Source organism: Amblyomma mixtum, chromosome 1, assembly GCF_055824585.1.
Source record: "Amblyomma mixtum isolate Tamu chromosome 1, ASM5582458v1, whole genome shotgun sequence".
NCBI lineage: Eukaryota > Metazoa > Arthropoda > Arachnida > Ixodida > Ixodidae > Amblyomma > Amblyomma mixtum.
In genome coordinates, this window is record NC_143012.1 from 159,195,620 (window position 1) to 159,217,495 (window position 21,876).

Sequence of the window (21,876 nt, forward strand, 5' to 3'; positions counted from 1 at the left end):
ACATGGATGCAGCTACATATGACTACAGCAATAACAGACAGGGCTACTTTCGTGCGATTGTAACACGGAGAAATTACCAGTGGGTCACTCAGAAACTGCACTGTGACTGAGGCCGAGGAGCTAGCTGTTGCTCTAGAGGGGGTGGAGGGCTACAGAACCGGCGGTCGCTAACTATCCTCACTGACTCCCAAACAACATGCCGTAACTATATGAATGGCAGAATCGTCGTGCCGCCTTTCGCCTGCTTCTCAGCTGCATCGAAAACAAAGAAAGGGAACAATTAAATATCCAAAGTAGCTCGAGGTAACACTACGAGCCGAGCACCCATTAAATCGGACATCTAGGAACTCGTGCCGGTCCCCCGACACTACTCGGCGACACTAGATAGAATATTACGGGGGTAGCAGGAATACCTAACCTCCGCCGCAAAAATCACTCAGCAGCGAAGAGGCTGCCGCCTGGAGGCAGCTTCAGACAGGCTCATACACTAATGTGCATATGCTGAACATTATGCACTTTACTGTAGTATATGTCTAACCGTGTTAATGGCGCAAAGCAAAACTTACCTCACATCACATTACTTGGGAACGTCAAGACATTGATGCGATCTCTAGAAATAAAACTCGACTTCAATTCGTTTAACTTAATATCCATAACATAAGAGTAGCGCAAAACCAGGACGACGGACACAAGGGGAGAAAACACACACCAACAACACAGGCGCTAGCTTCCGGCTGACGAAGAAAACCAAACCCAACCAAGTGAACGGAACCTGAGCAAAAGTAGCGCATGCGCTGACCTAAGAGAAAAAGTTTAAAAAAATCAAAAAAGAAAAAAAGGTGCGACAAAATGCGATAAAAAATGTGAGGTAACGGATGTTTTGAACCCAAGAAGGCCAGCTCTCGTTTAGACAAGGAAATGGACGGAGTACTAACGCAGTTATCTTGTAAGGCAGCAATCTGTGCAGCTTCCACAATTTCGCGAGTTAGCTTATCTCTACTCTTAGCAACGACTGAGCATTTTTCCAAAAAAGGGCCCCAGCCTTCTGCCCTGTTTTCTAAAGTCGATGCAAAAATAATTGCGCTGGTGCGGAATTACAGCCCAACTCTGTATTTACGTTCCACCTCGTCGTTTGAGCGCAGCTCTTCGCGATTGCCTGTCGACCATCGCTAACCACTTCACATCGCCTTTCCGCTTCTGTTAGTGTACATTTAGTTAACCTCCTTGCTTACCGGAAAGGTTTTCAGTGTTGCTATCGAAGGAAATTGTGAATGAACAAACGATACCCATTTGCTGCTGCTGTGAAGTAACAACCTGAACACGGCAATGAAAATAGTCAAAATATAAGGTTATGAAAATAATGTTTTTACCTTGTTTATTGCCCTTCTACGCAGTGCTGTCCAATTAACCAGGTCTGGTGATAACCTGCCTTAAATGTTTCAGATGAAGAAATGCATACGAGTGGTTCATAGAGTTATGGACGGATGTGTGCTCTTCGATTAGACACTCGAATCCGCCGCTTTACTTATAGATGGGGGCCACTTGAAATTCGTCACAGCTGTGGAGGTTAACAAAACAATGGGAGCAGGATTCATTTAAGAATACAGATGTTCCAGATGGCCGCGGGGCCCAGTCGGTTCGGGAAACACGGCAACGGAATTATATATTTCGTGAGTTAAACGTATGCGTCCTTTTGTTCTCCGGCGGATAATCCAGAAGGTTAATAGCACCTTGGCCTCAAAGAGAAAACACCATGCTGAGGCACTAAAACTTTCAGTGTAAAGACGCCCGCATAGCAGAATAGTCTGAAGGGAAATAAAAAAGAAGGTATGTCTTAATGAAATGAGATCTTCTTTACTGTTCCTTCTGTGTTTTGTGATTGGGGCTTATTTTTTGAGCTCGCGCTTGAAAAAATTGCCGCCAGTAGAGCCTCCACACCTTATTACACGATCCCAGAGTCCCTCGATAAGCTTTCGCTCACAACCATAAAGTTTGATCACTCTGCATGCAAGGTGCAAGCACAGTACCCGAAGACGTCACGCCCCTATAATAATGTTCAGCTGACCTAGTAATGTTAATACAAGAGCTCCTAACATTGACTTGCATGGAACGAAGGAAAGAACGAACTCGGCACTGAATGATGCCTAAAAGTAGGGTGACAGACAGAAAGCCCATCTAACTTCTCCAATCCCCGCAGGCGCGTCTGCTTCATGTACACGTTGGTGAGCTGCGACACCACGGGTTCCTGAGCATACGCAGGGGGATGATGGTGAGCAGTGCACCTCCACGGACCCGAGCACCCGCGCTTAGACGTGCGTGGCATCGCCGTGTCCGGGGAAAAGGGGATCCTGGTGGTTGAGCCGATGCCGAGCGTTTGGGCCTTTAAAGCCCCTCGGCGGAGACAACGCACTACTTTGGCCCAGCTTCCTGTCGACGGCACCTCCGTCCTAACCCGACCGGGGGAAATCGGCAGTCGCCTGTTCCTATCCTCCCCTATATCGTTCACTTTCCTATCTCCTTCTTACGGCTCTCCTGTCACCTACTCTATTGTGGACCTTTCACTTTTCATAGGCGGCTAGGGTTAACCTTGTGTGGCCAACTTCCCGGAGGTGTGTCATATTTGGTTATGGTTCAGGTGTACAGCTGGCGTGAGTAGGACTTGCTCGGAAGTACCTGTCCCGCCTCCTCGTTGGGCTCCGTGGTGACTGGTTGGCACTATGACCGAAAAACTAAATTTTTGTGGCTCCTCCCCTTTCGAAACATAATCGCTCCCTAAAAAGGGGGCGGAACGATGTAGGTGACTGTTTCCAAAAAAGAAAAGTTAGTTTCGCCAACTAACATGTCATCCATAGCGAAGTACAAGATAAGAACGAATCCTATCTCCCTTCCTTGTTTCAAAGTGTTTGACAGAAGCCCTGGGCATTGGCTACAAGGTTTCAAAATGGCCAGTGGCGACTTATTGCTCGAACTGCGCGACAAGTCCAGTACTCGAAACTTGTAAACATTGTGTTGTAGGGAACGTTCCTATCTCCGTGACTTCACACCGACCTCTGAATACTGTTCGAGGCATAATATCTGAAACTGATTTTGTCCAAATCACTGAAAAAGAGATCATAGATATTCACAGAATCACGATCTGGAAGGACAACAAGGAAATGGCACAAAACATTTGATCCTCACGTCCAACACCACAAACTACCCGACACAATCGAAGTAGGATTTCTGAAAGTTAATGTAAGGCCATACATATTCAACCATCGCAGATGTATCAATTGTCAAAGGTTCAGCCACGCCTCACAAAGTTGCCGCTGTCGCAAAACTTGCGCGAAATGCACCTAGAAGGATCACCATTCTGATGAATGTGAAGCACCCCCCGCGCGGCGCAAACTCTGAAGGAGACCATGAAGCGTACTCCAGGGCATGTCCGCCCTGGAAGAAAGAAAAAGAGATACTCACCATAAATACAAAGCAAAACATTTCATTAAAAGAAGCGAGAAGGCGTTTTGCGCTCACTAACTCATCCTCCATAGCAAAATCCAACTTCGCTGATGTGGTGCGCAGGGGCAGAGCACTACTCAGCACTCAGGCACCTGCCAACGCTACTGTCACCGAGCCTATGGCAGGCCCATCCACGCCCCAGGCAGGGAGAGCGAAGGCTGCTCTGCCGTCTCCAAAGCAGAGAGGGCCGTTCCACGGGTTGGCACCCCGCAGGAATTCCCCCCCCCCTCCCGGGGGCGGCCTGACACCCACACACCCGCGACTTCGCGGTCCCCCAGCACCTCTGGCGAGTGATGGACGCAACTCCCAGCCCGACTGCTTTGCAGCGGGGAACAGCTCTCTTTAGCGAAAAAAAGACAGGGCCCTCATAACGGGCCCAGAACATAAATAAACCCCCTTTTCAAGCCCACCCCAAAAAATAAACATCATTTTCTTAGTTCAATGTAACTGCAGAGGACTGTGGAGGAATTAGAGCGACGTAACACATATTTTACGGTCAATGTTGCCCGTAGCTTTATGTCTTCAGGAGACCAATCTTGGTCCACAACTTGTAAATATCTTAAAACATTATAAAACTTTTCGTCGCTGTCGTCAGCAGGCAAACTGACTCTCAAGAGGCGCCACAACTGTAATTCAACGCGGCGTCCCTACTCAAGAAAGCAAAGCTCAAAACAAAACTTGATGGTCTTGGTCACAATTGTCAACTACAAAACAATAATAATCTGTTCTCCATATCTTCCTCCCCATCTAACATTAACAGTCCGTGATCTACAACAACTTACCGATTAATTTCCAGAACCATATATGGTAGTTGGTGATTTTAACGCTGGCTCCCCTTTTGAGGTAGCGAACGCTGTGATGTTAGGGGTCAAATGATCGAATATTTTATTTTCACAAAAATATATGTATTTTAAATACAGAAAAGGCCACGTACTGTTCCCCAACGTCTGGAAAAATGAGCTATTTAGACTGGTCTTTTAATTCACGCTGTTTTTAACGATTTAAAATTTTAAATGGGATGTTTTAGACAACCCTTATAGGAGTGATCGTCTGTCAGTTTTTATTAGCCTATCATCCTCACCTGAAGTCATTCGAACTAAACCACGACGATGGAAGCTTCATTTAGCTGATTGGGCATTATTCAGCGAAGAAGCCAGTTTAGAAAGCGTCTTCTCAGACACAGTTGGTTTGTTACAGCATCTTCCTACACAGCCGGCCTGGTGCCCATAGTACTTATAGCTTAGTGTTCATAATGTTCCTATTGCCTAGTGTTCATAGTGCTTATAATGTCTTCTGCCAAGGCAGGTACTGTGTCTCGATATGCGTGTTCAGCTGGTTTGCTGTGGGTTGCACCTGGGCAGACATTGGTTATACATAATCTAGTGGCATTTATCTTGCTTTCGGTTGTGGGTAGTACCCAGCCAATTTTCGATCTGCGCTGGTAGCTTGGGCTGGGTGTTTGCACAGGGGCCTTGTTTGGTGTGGAGGGCTGTATTAGCCTTTTAAACCGTTAGGTGGTGAATTGGCTTTGCATTGCTATTTTCCTTTTTCAGTAGTGCTGGCGACCACTTGGTGGTGTATGAGCGCTTTTTATTTATTTTATCTTTTCCTCTTTTTTTCGTCTTGTTTTCTCTTCTTTTTCCGACCTTCCGGTTTCAGCGGTCATTAGTTAGTAGCCTATTAGAGCTGGTGTGTTGTACGGGTGATTGTGGTGACCACAGCAAAGTCATAGCAGTCTGTACACGGGATTTTGTTGCGTTACCAACACTACGCGAGGTTTTCGCCTCATCGCATAGCCGGTAGCCGGCCGGTGGGCACGGATGGCCTTGAACAGCCTCCGCCCAGCAACCGTTTCAGCCGAGCTCCGCCTGATGGCGCCGCCGTCGTCGGCGCCGCGCCGTTGCCGCGCGCGCAGTCGCTGGCTCCCGCCCGATGCGTGCTCTCCGCAGAGGTAGAGGGTGAGAAGGTGGCTCTTTGCGGGGGTATTGCGCGCTTCGCCTCGGTGCAATCTTCTCGCAGAGCGCTAAAGAGAAGCAACGGCGACAGGACCAAGCTAGAAAGGGACAACGCGCTCGAGAGACAGCATAAGAACGCGCTGCACGACTCGAAAGCCGTCGTAACCAAGATTCGGCTAGAAGGAGTCGTTCTACTTCTCACAGTGACTCCAGGCTGACGCCTACGAAATATTCCGGGATGAGTTCCAAAGATCGTCGGAATGAAACCAAGCGCAAACGACGTGTTCGGGAAACGGACGAAGAACTTACAAGAAGGCTCGAGAAACTGCAGCCAAACACCTAGTTATGCCACAAGCCGAAACTACAAGCGTAGTCATGCAGCTGTTGCTAACGCAAGTGACGAGGTTTAGCCAGAGGTAAACCACGCCTAATTTTTATTATAGGTCAGAGGACTGGGTTTAGGGATGTGACTCACGTATGCCATATTTGGGACACAAGGGTCACATCCCGGATAAACTTGAGGCCCATTACTCCATCCATAACATTAAACTATTGTGACGTTGTGTCGTTTGTGGTAAAGATGGGAAGAGTTCACAGCAGGCCTCTTCACACTGCTCTAAAAGCCCTTCGAGGAGCAAGCCTAGGGGTCCCCACCAAGTGGCCACTACCGTTGGCTCTGGTCACTAGCTCTGGTACTGGTGGAGGGGCTTCAGCATACTATGTTTCAGTAGCCCCTCTGCATCCAGGTTCTCAGTTGCAGATTGAGTGTCCTGATACAGCCGCGTCGGACACAGGGCTTACACATAGTTCAGAGCCTGATTCAGAGGGTACAGATTCCCTCACACTGATTGCTCCAACACGCGACGTTAGTCCTACTTTGCTAGTATCTCCAAGTATTCCTGTGCATGCTGTCTCTGCCAGTCAGCCAGTTCCTACAAGCCACGCTTCTCAAGGTCAAGGCGAGGACAGCTCCAGCCAAGGCGTGTTTACATCATTGGGTCAAGTGCATCCGGAGCAACAGAATTCTCTTCCAACTGCATCACTTGGTTGGATGAGGCCAGCACTGGGCCTGGCCGTCGCCAATATGTCCCGAGAACAAGAGCACGCTGGTCGGACCAATAAATGCGGGAGTTGTCCAGACTGGAGATTTTGTATCGCGACACTCACCCTTTTCAGCCGACTCTTTCCCAAAAATTTCGGACTAGAACTGAAGATGCAATCGATCGCATTCGTCGATCCAGCTAGTATAAGGCGATATTTCAAGAGCTGCTGAACAGAGTTGTTGCTCAAGAGTGTTTGGAAGTTCAACAAAGTGTTACCTGATGGTGGACACGAAGGTGCATGCTATTCGCATTGTCGTTGGACCTCATCGGACCTGGCGGCATTGGCGAATTCAGAACTGGCTTTAGGGCCAACGAGAACAATAAATGCCGACCTCCCTAAAGTCTTCAAGAGTCGGACGGTGCAGGCAATTGCTAATGCTCTTCATAGAGAGGCCTATAAAATGGCCTTGGAACTCGCCGCGCAAATTTCGGTACAACCTCCGGTTTTGCAACCCTTTTGGACGTCTGCTATGCAGCCCCCTCTGCAGTTGGGCTTCGATGATATCCTGGAAGCTGGAAGCTCTGGAACCCGTGGGCTTAGATAACGCGCCACTTGCTTCAGCACTTTGTACGGGTCCTGTGGGAGTGACCGACATCAGCTACATCTTAGATTTCTTTAAGGTTTGTCGACGTCCTCCCAAAAGTAAAACTACAGGTAATCATGGAGCTGAGACTCTTATAGAGTCACTCTCTAGGACACAGCGTCGCGCTGCACGGTACCGTGAACACCAGCGGCTGTATTAGTTAAACTAGGTCCTTCGGTCCTAGGGGACGCCTTGCTGTTGGAGGGTCGCCCTCCTAGTTGCACCCTGTCAAAACTTCATGATAAATTAGATACAATTTTTAGCATTTACTCGGATCCAGTACAACCTGGAATTCCGTCGGAACTACAGGCTGACGTCAATGAAGCCCTATTTGTGGCTGAGGAGGTAGCCACAGCCCTACGGCCGTTTCTTAGTAAATCTACTCCTCGCCCCGATGGGGTCTCGGTGACTGAACTCAGAAAGGTACCAGCCGAAGTAGTGGTATTCATATTCAAGAACTGGTATTCTTTTGGTATGCTTCCTCATGAATTCAAGGTTTCACGAACAGTGCTCTTTTCAAAATGTGCAAAAGCAGCATCGCCAGGTGATTCATGCCAATTACTATATCTCCTGTTTTTATACACCATTCGCGAAAATCGTACTTGCAAGACTATCAACGGAACAAGTTCCATAAGTTGCAGGCTTCCGAGGACAAATCTACATACTCAAATTTACTTATTTTGCAAGCTCTCATGAGAACAATGAAAAAAATCATTGTCCACTATTTGCTATTAGTTTGGACATCCAAAAGGCACTTGACTCGGTGTCGCACCATGCCTTATTTACGGCTTTGAAAGGGAGAAATGTCCAACCACGTTCCATATCGCTAATACGACACATGTATAGGTTTAGGACCACTATATTTTGGTCTCATGGTATGACTGAAAAAATCAGATTTCCTCTTCGGAGCGGCATCAAGCAGGGGGATCCATTATCCCCCTTCCTCTTCAAACGCGTTCTGGATACTCTGCTACAGAAGTTGAATTCCTCGGGGCTATGGGTGCACCTGCGAGGTGCAACTATGGGTGCCTTAGCATTTGCGGACGATATAGGTTTGGTATCGGACGCATTTGAAGGACTCCAAGCTCAGCTTCTTAAGACTGAGCTATACCTTCGAAATGCAGGGTTGCGCCTAACCCTCGTAAATTCCAATATATTGGTTGGCGCTATGACCACAGTGCCAAAGCCTGCAGATACAAGCAACCGCCCGTTTCCCTTGGCTGTGTGCAGGTGCAACCTGTTGCTAAAGATACGCCAATAAAGTATCTAGGACTTAGCATTCACCTCACAAAACTGCCAGAGGTGCAAACTGCAAAACGCTGGAGGCAAACTACTCTTGCAAAGATCTCTTTGCCTTCAAGGAGCATGTATCAGGCTTGTGTGATAGCTTGATGACGGTGCATGTGCCATGCGCAGTGCGTGTGCCGCGCTACGGAAACCTATAAATACGATGGCCATCAATAAACATGCGTACTTCTTGTTCTGGCGGTAATGCTGTCGCGTACCTACCTTACGATCTGATATATGGTGTCAGAACTGGCCAATTATCAACGGCGCTGGATAGGTCGACGATGGACCTACTGAAGCCTCTAGAACCCTTGCAGCTCTCGGGAAACTTGTCTCAGAAATGGAAGCGGTTTAAGCAGAAATTGGAACTGTTGATCAAGGCGACCTCGTCTAAAGAAGATCCTAGAACCGCTGCAGCAAAAGCAGTACGCCTCTTAGGCGTTGCCGGAGAATAAGCGCTTGACGTCTTCAACACGTTCAAGTTTTCAGGCTGGGGAAGATGAAGAAGATTATGATACTCTAGTCACGAAGTTTAAGGCCTACTGTGCAGAGGTAAGCAATCAAGTGCATGAGCGTTACGTATTGCGCTCGAGGAAGCAGGGGGATTGAGAGCCGTATGAAAAATTTATCCGAGACCTGAAGAAACAAGCAACGCAGTGCAACTTCGAAGGTCTGAACGATTCAATGATCAGAGATCAGATCGTACTTGGGACGAACGATGCAAAGTTGCGCGAAAAAGTGTTCTGTGAGAAGGGCATAACGTTGATAAAGGCTGAAGAAATGTGCCGAGTGGTGAAATCAGTGGCACGAAGAAACCAGATCTGGGAGAAGCCAGATTACAGTATTCACGCAGTCTCTCGGTGTGTTGCGCCATGTGTGTAGCGACCGACTGGGTAAGCCCTCTGGTCTTGGTCAAAAAGGAAGATGACAGACTTAGGGTCTGCATGGATCCCAGAAGGATTAATGAGTATATAAAGAGGCAGCATTACCAGCTTACCAGGCGGGAAGATATTGAAGGGGAATATACCGGCGCTTGCTTCTTTAGCTCTCTAGATCGGGGGTTCTCAAACTGGGTTCCGCGGAACACAGGGGTTCCGCGGGCTGTCTTCTTGTGTTCCGCGAGAACCCTCACCTGCCCTGACCCGGCAGCTGATATGAGACTGGCTCTGAGTGCTACTGAGCCACGCTTTGACTTGCTCTTAAAAGGGAAGCAGTACCACCCATCACATTAGTATTTGTATTAATCTGTGCAATAAACATTTAACTTTTGCAACTCTCTCTTTCCAAAAATGCACTCGACAACATTGCTGGTAAGTGAAAGCAAGGGGGGGGGGGTTCCCTGGAACTTATTGAAGGCTTTTGGGGTTCCTCCAAGCAAAAAAGTTTGGCTGGCTGGCTGGCTGGCTGGCTGGCTGGCTGGCTGGCTGGCTGGCTAGCCGGCCGGCCGGCCGGCCGGACGGACGGACGGACGGACGGACGGACGGATGGATGGATGGATGAATGGGTAGGAGCGCCCCCTTTGAAACGGGGTGGTGGCAATTGCTACCATGCTCAGCTTTTCTTTATTTATTATTTTTTTTGTTTACTGTGTTGGCAAATCTCCTTAAGATTCTCCATCACCTTTGCCTACGGTTTCCTACAATTCTAACCTTATGCCACTTCTCTGCTTTTCAGCCACCAATCCTCCAATCGCTTTTTGCTGACTTCCACTGCAGATTTATTTACATGACCATTGTTATCTTTAAACCCTAGGGCCTCAGAAAGAGTGACTGTGCCTGCATCGACATCCGGATGGATACCATCACATTTGATTATGAGGTGTTCAATTGTTTTCACAGATCTACCACACACTGCACATGTGTCATCTTCTTCGTTAAATTTCTTTTTGTAGGTGCGCGTTCTAAGACGCCCTGATCTAGCTTCAAAAAGTAGGGCACTGCCTCTTGAGTTATCATAGAAAAATTCTTTCCTGATCTGCCTTTTCCAGAATCGATATGGTTCTACACTATGTTTCTTTTCCATTGAATTCATCCAATTTTTAACTTCCGCGTTTTTAACCTGTCGTTTAATGCTCTTTCTTTCTCCGTCCTCATGACCAGCATACTTACTGGTTAGTTTTCTAGTTCTTTTCCGCCACTGTGAGTCAACGTTATTTCTGTATAAATATTTAAATACCTTAGCTGCCCATCTGTTATCGTCCAATTTCCTCAGGCGTTCTTCATATAGTATTTTATTCTTAGCTTCCCGTGCCTCGAACGATGCCCAGCCCATATCCCCTTGTACTGCCTCGTTTGTGGTTTTGCCGTGGGCACCTAGTGCTAATCTTCCAACAGCTCTCTGATTTACGTCTAATCTCGACATAACTTCTGCCCTTAAGCACAGAACCGCATTGCCGAAAGTAGGTCCCGGCACCATTATTCCTTTCCAAATACCTCTTAGTACTTCATATTTGTTGCACCCCCATAATGCCCTATGTTTCATTATCCCGGCGTCTCTTCGTCCTTTTGCCCTAAGAGCCTGTTCATGCTTTTCCGCGTATATCTGCCCTTCGTTTAGCCATATCCCGAGGTATTTGTATTCGGCCACTTTGGGCATTTCATGGCCTTGTATTGTAAGCACCTGATCAGTTGTATCGTTAAAAATCATCACACCTGATTTAGTTGCGCTAAAACTGAATCCTAGAGCGTCTCCTTCGTCTCCACAGCAATTAACCAAAGTTTGTAAATCTTCCTGGCTATCTGCTAACAGTACAATATCGTCCGCATACATTAAACCCGGGAGTCGCTGCTCAACTACATTTTACTCAACTACAGTTTTGTACTGCATATGCAGCGCCTCTAGCCGGAAGAGCGCGGCGCGCCGTGGCAAGCGGCCGCTGTTACCCGACGAGCCGAGTTGGTAGCCCGTCTCTCGCTCCTGGTATGACCTCACGCTGTAACGTCACTAGCGCCTGTACGTAATTTACTTTCCTCGAATTCATTTTAAGGCGAAAACCTTTAATGGCTCATGCTCGCGGTGTCCGTCCGTGCTCGCGGTGTCCGTCCGTGCTCGCGGTGTCCGTCCCTGCTCGCGGTGTCCGTCCTTGCGGTGGAATCGTGCCAACTGTGGCCTCTCCTCCGCGCAGCGGCGCAACCTCCTGCGTAATTTCCTTTCCATTAATTCAGTTTCTTCACTACGGGCCCTCTTTGTGTTCCTTCTTTCACTCCCACTTCCTCCCTTCCTCTGCAAACAGATGACGGGTGTCCACCGAGAGATGCGAGACAGTTACTGCGTAATTCCCTTGCCTCAAATAGAATTTTCGTATTCTTGACTACCGCTCCTCTTTCTTCTTTCATCTTCTCTCTTTCTCTTCTCTCTTTCTTCTTACACTCCCACTGCCTCCCTTCTTGTACCGTGCGGTTCAGGTGTCCACCGCGACGGTTGCTACGTCAGAGCTCATTCTAAAGGTCAAACGTGGCTACCGGCCGCCCCTATGCGAAAGGCTGTGAGTGAGCGTAGCATTGCATTTTCAATAAAAGCAAAGCCGATGTTCAGCGGATGTTAGGAGTAACTTTCGAAACTATGTGCCTCGCTTGTCTGAAAGAACAACACTGCTACGAGCGCTCATCAAACCTCAAGTCGAGTTTGACTGGACCGAAAGCCACGAGAAAGAATGGAAAAGCTCCACACAGGTACTCGCGAGAGCCCGTATTAGCATTATTTGACGCTAAAATGGGAACTAAAATAACATGCGATGCATCCAAAGCTGGTGGTTGCCGGCGAACAGTGGCCTATGCATCCCGAGTGCTAACACGTTCTGAACAATGTTACACACAAATTGAGAAAGAGGCGCTCGGAATTTTCTTCAGTTCCGAGAAGTTTCGCCACTTTATGTACGGACATAGGGTTATTATTGAGACTGACCACAAACCACTTATATCGATTTCTTCTAAAGGAATTTGTGACATGCCCCCACGATTATAGATTGTTTTTAAGACTTGTTAGGCATGACTATGTGGTGCAGTGCGTTCCGGGGAAGCACCTCGTACTGGAGGACATGCTTTCACGAGCGACTCCGGCAGGCGAGGTTGACAATGCGGGTGCTACGGAAGACGTAGAAGTTCACGTACTTCAGCTCCTGAACTGCATGGTCACGGAAGCAACACAGCAGGAACTGGCGAAAGAAACAGCTCGGGATTGCTACTTGAAGACTGTCGTCACCGACTTATCAGCAGACAAAGAAATTCAAGGTGAACTGAAGCCTTTTTCATCTGAACAGTCCGTTATCAGCGGAATTGCTGAGGACGATTCAGGCACGAACGCATCGGCCCGACGCTCATCCTACTTTTCGTATTACAGTTGGCCCGGCTGTCTGGATCACCGTCGCGGCTTCCCGGTTCGCCAACACGTGCCAACGATTGCCAACGCAACTTGCTGGCTTCTACTAACTTCGTCACACCGGGCCCAGTGGTTACTGCGTCGGCGCGTGTGCGCATACTCCAGCTCTCCGACTGTGGCGCACTGATGCAGCGGGGCGTATAAAAGCTGAACTCCTGGCCCTGGACGAACCATTGCTGAGGACGATTCAGGCACGAACGCATCGGCCCGACGCTCATCCTACTTTTCGTATTACAGTTGGCCCGGCTGTCTGGATCACCGTCGCGGCTTCCCGGTTCGCCAACACGTGCCAACGATTGCCAACGCAACTTGCTGGCTTCTACTAACTTCGTCACACCGGGCCCAGTGGTTACTGCGTCGGCGCGTGTGCGCATACTCCAGCTCTCCGACTGTGGCGCACTGATGCAGCGGGGCGTATAAAAGCTGAACTCCTGGCCCTGGACGAACCATTGCTGAGGACGATTCAGGCACGAACGCATCGGCCCGACGCTCATCCTACTTTTCGTATTACAGTTGGCCCGGCTGTCTGGATCACCGTCGCGGCTTCCCGGTTCGCCAACACGTGCCAACGATTGCCAACGCAACTTGCTGGCTTCTACTAACTTCGTCACACCGGGCCCAGTGGTTACTGCGTCGGCGCGTGTGCGCATACTCCAGCTCTCCGACTGTGGCGCACTGATGCAGCGGGGCGTATAAAAGCTGAACTCCTGGCCCTGGACGAACCATTGCTGAGGACGATTCAGGCACGAACGCATCGGCCCGACGCTCATCCTACTTTTCGTATTACAGGTCTGTAATACTCTTTACTTGTACACACATTTTGTAGTTTGTGCCTGGGTCGTCCTGAAGCAATGAGTGATGATGAAGGGTCCGGTACCCCGTCTAACACGAAAGAAAAGAGTGAAAAGCTATTCGACAAGGCTCCAACTACTGTGAAAGAAGTTGGAAGTTTTCTTGTGAAGCTTAATAGCAAGTTGGAAGCCTTGGGAAAGAACCTGAACCATGAGCTTGGCACCCTGCGGGGATCAGTCGAATTTATGAATGTAAGTTTTGAAGAATTTAAGAAAGAACTGGCCGAGTCTCGTCGGGAGATAAGCGAGCTTAAGGAAGAGCAGAATTACCTAAAGCATGAAAACAGTGAACTTTCGAAACAGCTGCAGCGTACTAGAGCAGAGCTAACTGAACTTCAGCAGTACAGTCGCAGAAATAACCTTGAGTTAAAAGGCATCCCTACTACTGACAGCGAGTCACTGACAGGCATTGTCTCCGCTCTTGCCACGAAAGTTGGAGCAGAAATAACGGTGAACGATATTGACCTCGTGCATCGAGTGCCAACAAAAGACAGGAACAAATCGAATATCATCGTTAAGTTCAGGTCAAGTGATGCCCGTGATAAACTGCTCGAGTCGGCAAAAAAAACTCGCTTAATCACATCGGACCTTGGCATTTCTGGATCAACATCCGTGTTCGTAAACGAACATCTTTGCCCAGAGTATAAAGTGTTGCTTGCTAGGGCTATAGCGGCGAAGAAACTTCACAACTGGAAGTATGCATGGGTATCTCGTGGCCGGATCTTGGCGCGAAAAGCAGACAACTCGGACGTGATCCGAATTTCTACAGAGGCCGACCTCGGCCTTATAGTCTAGTTCACTCAAAATGCTGACTGTACGAACCACTCATGAATTTTTCACGTCAAATGAATCACGCACCATACTGCATTGCAATGTAAGGAGCATAGCTAGAAATTTTGACGGCCTTTGTACGTTTCTAGCAGAGCACAGCTTTCTTTACGATGTTATAGCCATTACGGAAACCTGGCTGATGCCCGGTGAAAGCTATAACATTCCCAATTATGTATTTCTATCCCGTCCCCGCATTTCGAACAATCGAGGAGGAGGGGTAGGTTTGTACATTAAAAAGACCCTTGTACACTGCGAATGTCCGTTTCTTAACGCATCCGTCAGTAGCAGTTCGGAATTTCTATTTGTTGAACTTGAAGGTGTCATGGTTGGTGTTCTTTATAGAGCCCCCCACGCAGATCGCAGTAAGTTTGTGAATGATCTTGAATCTGTTTTTATACACGTAACCGATATGAACAAAAAAGCAATCATCGTCGGCGATACTAATATTGATACTTTAGGTGCCAACCACAGTGAATACACTGACCTGTTATTTTCATATGGATTTACGAATCTTATCTCTACTCCGACCCGAATCGCAGGTTTCAGCTCGACATGCCTCGACCATGTTCTATGCAATTTCGTGCCACCTAATTACTTGGCTGGGGCATATGATACGGCAGTGGCAGATCACTTCGCGATTGCCTTCTTATACCGCGTAGACGATAGAGCTAGCCGTAGAACTTCTGACAGCACGTGCGAACATAGGAAGAAAATTGACTATCAAAAATGCGCACTCAGGCTCTCTGAAATGAGCTTTGCAGACCTCGCCGATATGAATGCCAATGAACACTGCTGCAGCCTTGTCGATAGAATTAAAGCTGTGATAAATGATTGTAGTTTTACGCAGAAAAAAACGTACTATACACATCCAGTGTGCCCTTGGATGACAGCAGCTGTGCTAAACATGATAAAAACGCGCGATCACTGGCACACCAAAATGAAACAAAACAGAGGGAACGCATACTATAGTGCTCAGTATAAGATTCATAGAAATAAAGCTGTTGCTACCATGCGTGTACAGAAGAAGCTATATTTTAGTAACCAAATAAACGCATGCGCCGGCAATTCTAAGAAACTCTGGGCTACAGTGAACTCGATAATTCAGCCTACTTCATCAAACCGAATACTTCCTGACCTGGCCCTTTCCGGAGATAAACACCTGCTATCAGATCAGTTTAACGATCATTTCTGCTCAGTAGGTGCTGATTTACGTTTAAGTATGGGTCTCACAGACGAACCTTCTCTGCCTGAGTATCTTGAAAAGACCTTCGGTTTTATAGAAATAAGCAGTGACGAAGTAATGAGTGCACTTAATTCAATGGATGCCACTAAGGCCACGGGTCTCGATGGTATTCCGGTTTCCATAATTAAAAACAACAGTGGCGTCTTAGCTGCCACCTTAGCCTCTTTATTTAATAAAGCGTTTCTGTCCGGCATCTATCCTGATATTTTGAAGCTCGCCAAGGTAGTCCCTATCTACAAAAGTGGGAATCCTAATGAACTCGGAAACTATAGGCCAATCTCAATCCTTAGCTGTATCAACACTCTCTTCGAAAAACTATTGGCTAAAAGAATTACGCAATTCCTGACTAAAAATGCAATTCTGTCAACGTCCCAACATGGTTTTCAGAAATTTAGATCGACCACCACGGCCGTGCTTTCTATAACTGACTCAATCAATGAAGCACTCAATAATAACAATATTTCTGTTGGTGTATTCCTGGATATTAAGAAGGCATTCGACACTGTGGATCTCGATATTTTATGCAAGAAACTAGAACGATATGGGTTCAGAGGTGTATCACTCGATTTCTTTAGAAGCTATTTAACTGGGCGACGGCAGTGTGTTATTATTGACGAACACGCGTCAAGTTCGCGTTCTATTTCCGTAGGTGTTCCGCAGGGCTCAGTAATGGGGCCTATACTTTTTACACTCTACATAAACAACTTACCCGATTGCCTAATAAATACCCGTGCCATTATGTACGCCGACGATACCTCATTGTTGGTGACCGCTAACTCCGTTGAAACAGCCATGCATATTTTAAACTCAGAACTTCAGAGAGTCAATAAATGGTTTTTAACAAATAGACTCACTTTGAACATAGGCAAGACTAAATATGTTATATTTGCATCCCCTTATAAAAAATACCAGAATACCTGCTTCGCAATATCGATAGGAGATAAAGAAATTGAAGAAGTTAAAACTATTCAGTACTTAGGTGTAACCTTAGACGCTGCATTAAACTGGAAACCGCATATCGAAAAATTGCGCAGCAAACTATCTTATGCATGTTTCGTTCTGGCCAAAGCTCGGCGACATTTCGAAATACACACACTAAAAACAATATACTTTAGCTTTTTCCAGTCCCAATTAACTTACTGTATAGAATCATGGGGGTTCACTTACATCACTTACATTGAACCTGTTTTACGCCTGCAGAAGCGGGCACTGAGAATAATGACTTGCACAACACCGTATACGCCTTCTCGCCCTTTGTTTTTTAGACTCCAAATAATGCCGGCATTGCAGCTTCGAGATTTTCGCGTTGCACTACTTGTACTAAGAGTCCTCTCCGGCACCTCCCCTTTTCCTTTGAACACATTCCATAGAGCCCCAACTAACAGCCGTTCAGCAGCACAGGGAAGATTTCTGGTTCCTACATCTCGCAATGACTATGGCCAGCGCCGCTTCGAGTATCAAGGGGTAAAAACTTGGAATAAAATCCCCTGTGCAGTCTTTGCAACGTCTAATCCTTATATTTCACTGAAGACCTTTTTTCTGTCACAAATAATTACCTGATTTACAATGCAAATAGCTTTGTGATTGTTTCTTATTATTCTCTCTAGTGTCTATGTTGGGTTTGCCATTTATATGTCATTGAATAATCACTTCTAAGGCAACTGCGTTTATTTTGTATAAAGAATGCTGTTCCTGCCTTCGTGTTTTTTTGCACTCTTCTATTTTTTTGTAGTGAGCCCTCTTGTATTTCTGTAATTTGAACCCTCTTGCTTGTACGCTTTTCATTTTTCCACCATTCTTATGTGTATTATTTTGGCATGCATGTAGAAAGCATTTGTCCTCACTAATATCTTTGCTTTTATTGCATGGATCCATAACTAGCCTTTGGCTAAGGATCCAGACAGTGATGTTATGTACTGTGCTGAAGAAATGATAATAAAAAGAATTGAATTGAATTGAATTGAATTGAATTGAATACTCTTCAAGGGTACGAAAGCCGTCATACCGAAGAGCATGCGATCGGAAATGCTAAAAATAATTCATGCTGGTCACCTTCGTTTAAACAAATGCAAAGAAAGAGCCAGACGTCTCGTTTTTCGGCCGGGCCTCAACATTGATGTCACTGAGCTGATTCAGAACTGTTCAACGTGCAAAGGTTTGCGTACAAACAAGCCAAAGAGCCCTTGCTTATGCGCTTGGTGCCACAGTGTGCATGGTACAGGGTCGGAGCGGACATCTTTTTTTGGGGGGGACATTCCTAAATTTCCATATATGACTCTGTTTCAAACTTCCCAGATGTCGAGAGGCTTCCGGACACAAGTGCAATAAGCGTTGTTGCGGCTCTCAGCGCTATTTTTGCTCGATTTGGCGTTCCTGTGGAACTCTGCGCGGATAATGGACCCCTATTCCCAAACCAAGAGTTCGCAGTCTTCTCCAAGGAGTTCGACTTCACACACGTCACGTCCAGACCCTACTACCCGCAGTCTAACGGTCTCGCAGAAAAAAGTGCCCAAGTTGTGAAGCGCATAATGAAGAAAACACAAGATGCAGGAGACGACTTCTGGATAGGTCTTCTGGTCTACCGCTCAACACCACTGGCCGATGGTCAATCCCCTGGTGAACTTCTTCAAGGCAGGCGCCTTAGATCTAATATTACAGACTTCGGCAAAATCATGGCACTGATGTGGTGAAGCACCGTCAGACATGTGGCCGTTGCCACAACTTCCTCAAGGCGACATGGTGCGGCTAAGAGATACCACTTACAGAAAGGGAAGATTGTTGGCCAAGGTGTTCCGAGGTCATACCACGTTATGACTGAAGATCGCCGTGTTCTTCGACGAAACAGGAGACGCCTGCTTCACACTGGCGAGGCGTACGCTGAAACAAGTGTCGACGACACCAACAGCATTGGTAGCGGGACACCCCAGCTTTCCAGCACTGACACTGCTACAGCACACCACCCCTTCGAGCCCATGGCCCCACGCCCTCAGCTGCAGTCACCCTTCCAGATCAAACCAGAACGACCACCACACTCAGAAGGTCGACTCGTACCATACGACCGCCACAGTGCCTTTATTATGATGCTGCTTTTAACAATTAACATGAACGTTTGCGCTGATCTTGCGTTAACCGTGGAAGGATGTATCAGGCATGTGTGATAGCCTGGTTGCGGTGCACGTGCCATGCGCAGTGCGTGCGCCTCGCTATGGAAACCTATAAATACGATGGCCATCACTAAACATGCGTTCTTCTTGTTCTGGTCGTCATGCTGTCGAGTGCCTACCTTATGATCTGATACCTAGTAGTTATCAGCCAATTTATGGCTCTCCTACAACTCAGCCCTTATGAAAAATGGCTGCAGGATTAAGGCTCTGCGACTACGTACCAGTCTGTATCCCACCCGAAACGTTGTCCAATAAACATTCCCAAAATCCTGACGACCGCCTATGCCGGCGCTGTGAGTGCGCTCCTGAAACAGCGTATCACATTCTTCAGGAGTGAAAATCCACTTCGCTGCCACGGACTGAGCGCCATAACTTCATTGGATAGAGTGCCGCCAGGATGATCCTCGAAAAGGACCCTACTGCGGTTATTGAACGTGAGAAGAGGTTTGCCGCCCTGAGTGGCTCACGTCCACGCCCGGACATGATTATTAGGGGACGGGGGGGGGGGGTTCATGTTGTGGATTTTGCTGTCACGTCGGGCACAAATGTGGGTATTTTGAAGAGCATGTGCGCCTACAAGGCAGCGAAGTCCGAAGAACTCCTCCCTCACTTCCGAGGTGAATCGGTCAACTTCTGAGAGATGACCTTTGGGGCACGGTCAATGCTCTGCAGGAAAACCGCCAAGGTTGGCGACGTTCTCGGTCTCACAAAGGCAGACCTTGGATGGCTCTCTGCCCGAACCTTAGTTGGAAGCATAATCATGCTTAGCCGCTTCGCGCGGCTGGTGAACTGAAGGCCTGATCTCTTACACCTCTTGCGACTTTGAAACCTGTTGTGATTTTTAAACTTTTGAGTATTTTTTTAGTGGTTATAGGCCAGTAATCTCCACTTTGGACCCCTGTCTTTCTTTTTGGGGTCGATTACTTCGCCAGGTTTCAGGTTGCTTTTAGACTGTTATTAAGGCGGAAGCCTTTAATGCCTCATGGTTGTAAGCAGCAGTTGTCGGCAGAAATATCACGCTTTTCAATTGGTCGAAACGGTCGTGACGTCACAGTGCGCGAATTTCAAACGGGGCCAACTGTACTTTGGCTAATAACCATGCAACCAATTAAAGGGATCATACAGTGATGCTCGAAGTAAGTGGGAATGAGTTTAGTTAATTGCTTAATCACCCAATTAGCCTAATTAGCCTTTCTAATCAGGCCAGATAAATAAATAAATCCGAGTAGGGAATTGGTCGAGTTCGATAATCGAACCCCGGTCTCCGGAGTGTGAGAAGAGTATGCTAACCACTCCGCCATGCCAGCTAGATGGTTTGAGTGAAATCACTTATGCTGCCGATGTGGCTGGTTCGTTCTTCTTGCGGAGACTGGTACAATTGCACAGAAGGTGGGCCCCGGGTCAGAGACGGTGTTGAGAGAATTTAAACAGCGACACTTGATCAAAAGACAAGAGGTTAACTGAAGTTTATATACATACAATATTTACAGCAAGGTGGCATGAAACAAAACATGGAACTGGCTAGCTCGGCATACTTAGCCGAGATTAGGTATCAGCTCAAACCCTAGCCAAGAACGACCTTTCGGGCTACAGTGCCCGGGTTTTAAACACTGCGAGGCGTGGCCCGCAATCAGCACTGACCAATCCCGGCAAAACAGCACTAACCAATCGCGGCTAATTCTTTACACCATTGGCTCCTGTACTTGTAGCTCGCTCTCTAGCTTTGCGAACGTCCGTAACCCTCTCCCTAAAACATATACTGAAAAAGGAGCATTGAGAGTTACTAAAATCAAACCACATTGCCGGAAGAGAGCCCAACTCGACTGGTACACAGAATTACATGCCCCGCCCTCAACTTCTGTAGTGTTGACCAAACTCTCTCCCCTCCTGAAATCAAGCGAAAAACAAATGGAAGTGCGCCGAGTCGTTCCCACGGCCTCGCCTGTTTCTGCAAGCACGTTCGGTCATCGTTTCCAAGTATTGGCAACTCACGAGCTATCAGCTGCCGCTAAGCTGCCGGCGATCCGTCCCGCGGTTGTCCGTGACATGCTTAAATTTACGACTTGTTTACGTCGTCGAGACCCCTCGGCCGCCCGAAGTCTCGCGATGTCCCTTTTCCCGTTGCGGGAGCGTCCACCAGGACCCCATAAAGCCCTTTTGTTCCCGGCCCCCGCGACCATGCCGCACGACGCTTCACAGACATCACTCCGAGAGGCGGGCGCCTCGTCCGGCCGTTCATCAGTGGTTCCTACCAGGCGGCACGGCGGCTCCCATGGGATAGCTTACATATGGCGCGTCCCTGCAGCCGAATCGCGGGACCGCCCCCTTCCCGTCTCCCTTCGTGGAAGCCACCCGTTGCGTTATCCGCGCCCTTGACCGCCAGATGTCTCAGTCGTTCGGCGGCGCACTCCTTCCTTTGCTCCCTTTCCGCTGAACTCCGCTGGTAATCGCGGCGAGGTGTTGACACACTAATGGGCTGTTTCCTACAACCCTCCTGTGCGTAGCCTCGAGCTTTACACGCCCTTCCTAAGATTCAAGAAAGCGTTCCGTACCCTTCCGTGAATCAGACCCAAACCAAGTGAGGTGCTACGCTAAGGAACGAGATGCTGGCGCTATGAAATAAAAGCGTCATGACCGTAGCCAGCTACTATCGACAACATTACCGAGAGTAAAATAGCATGCAAAGCAACACTCGTCACGACCATTCGCGTACAGGACATTCAGAGAAACACACACACAACAAAATAAAAACTGGTGTCGAAACAAACACTGACCCAACTAGGCATGCAGCACGTCCCCAAGCAGCACATGACAGTGGTCCAATGTAGGAATTGAGTTGGCAAACTACAGTCCTATGAAGGCCCCGCGTTGCCTATGTTCTCCCCGCCTTGGCTCAGCCATTTTCAAAAGTTGGCAGTATTGGACCAGATTCTCGGGCGTTTTCCCTGTCTTGGCTCAGCCATTTTTAGAAGTTGGAAGTATT

The 21,876-nt window shown here is 47.7% G+C and overlaps 1 pseudogene; it reads left to right on the top strand.

Moving 5' to 3' along the window:
• The first annotated feature begins 7,026 nt into the window (after window positions 1-7,026).
• On the top strand, window positions 7,027-18,829 carry LOC149369511 (uncharacterized; annotated as a pseudogene).
• The last annotated feature ends 3,047 nt before the right edge of the window (window positions 18,830-21,876 follow it).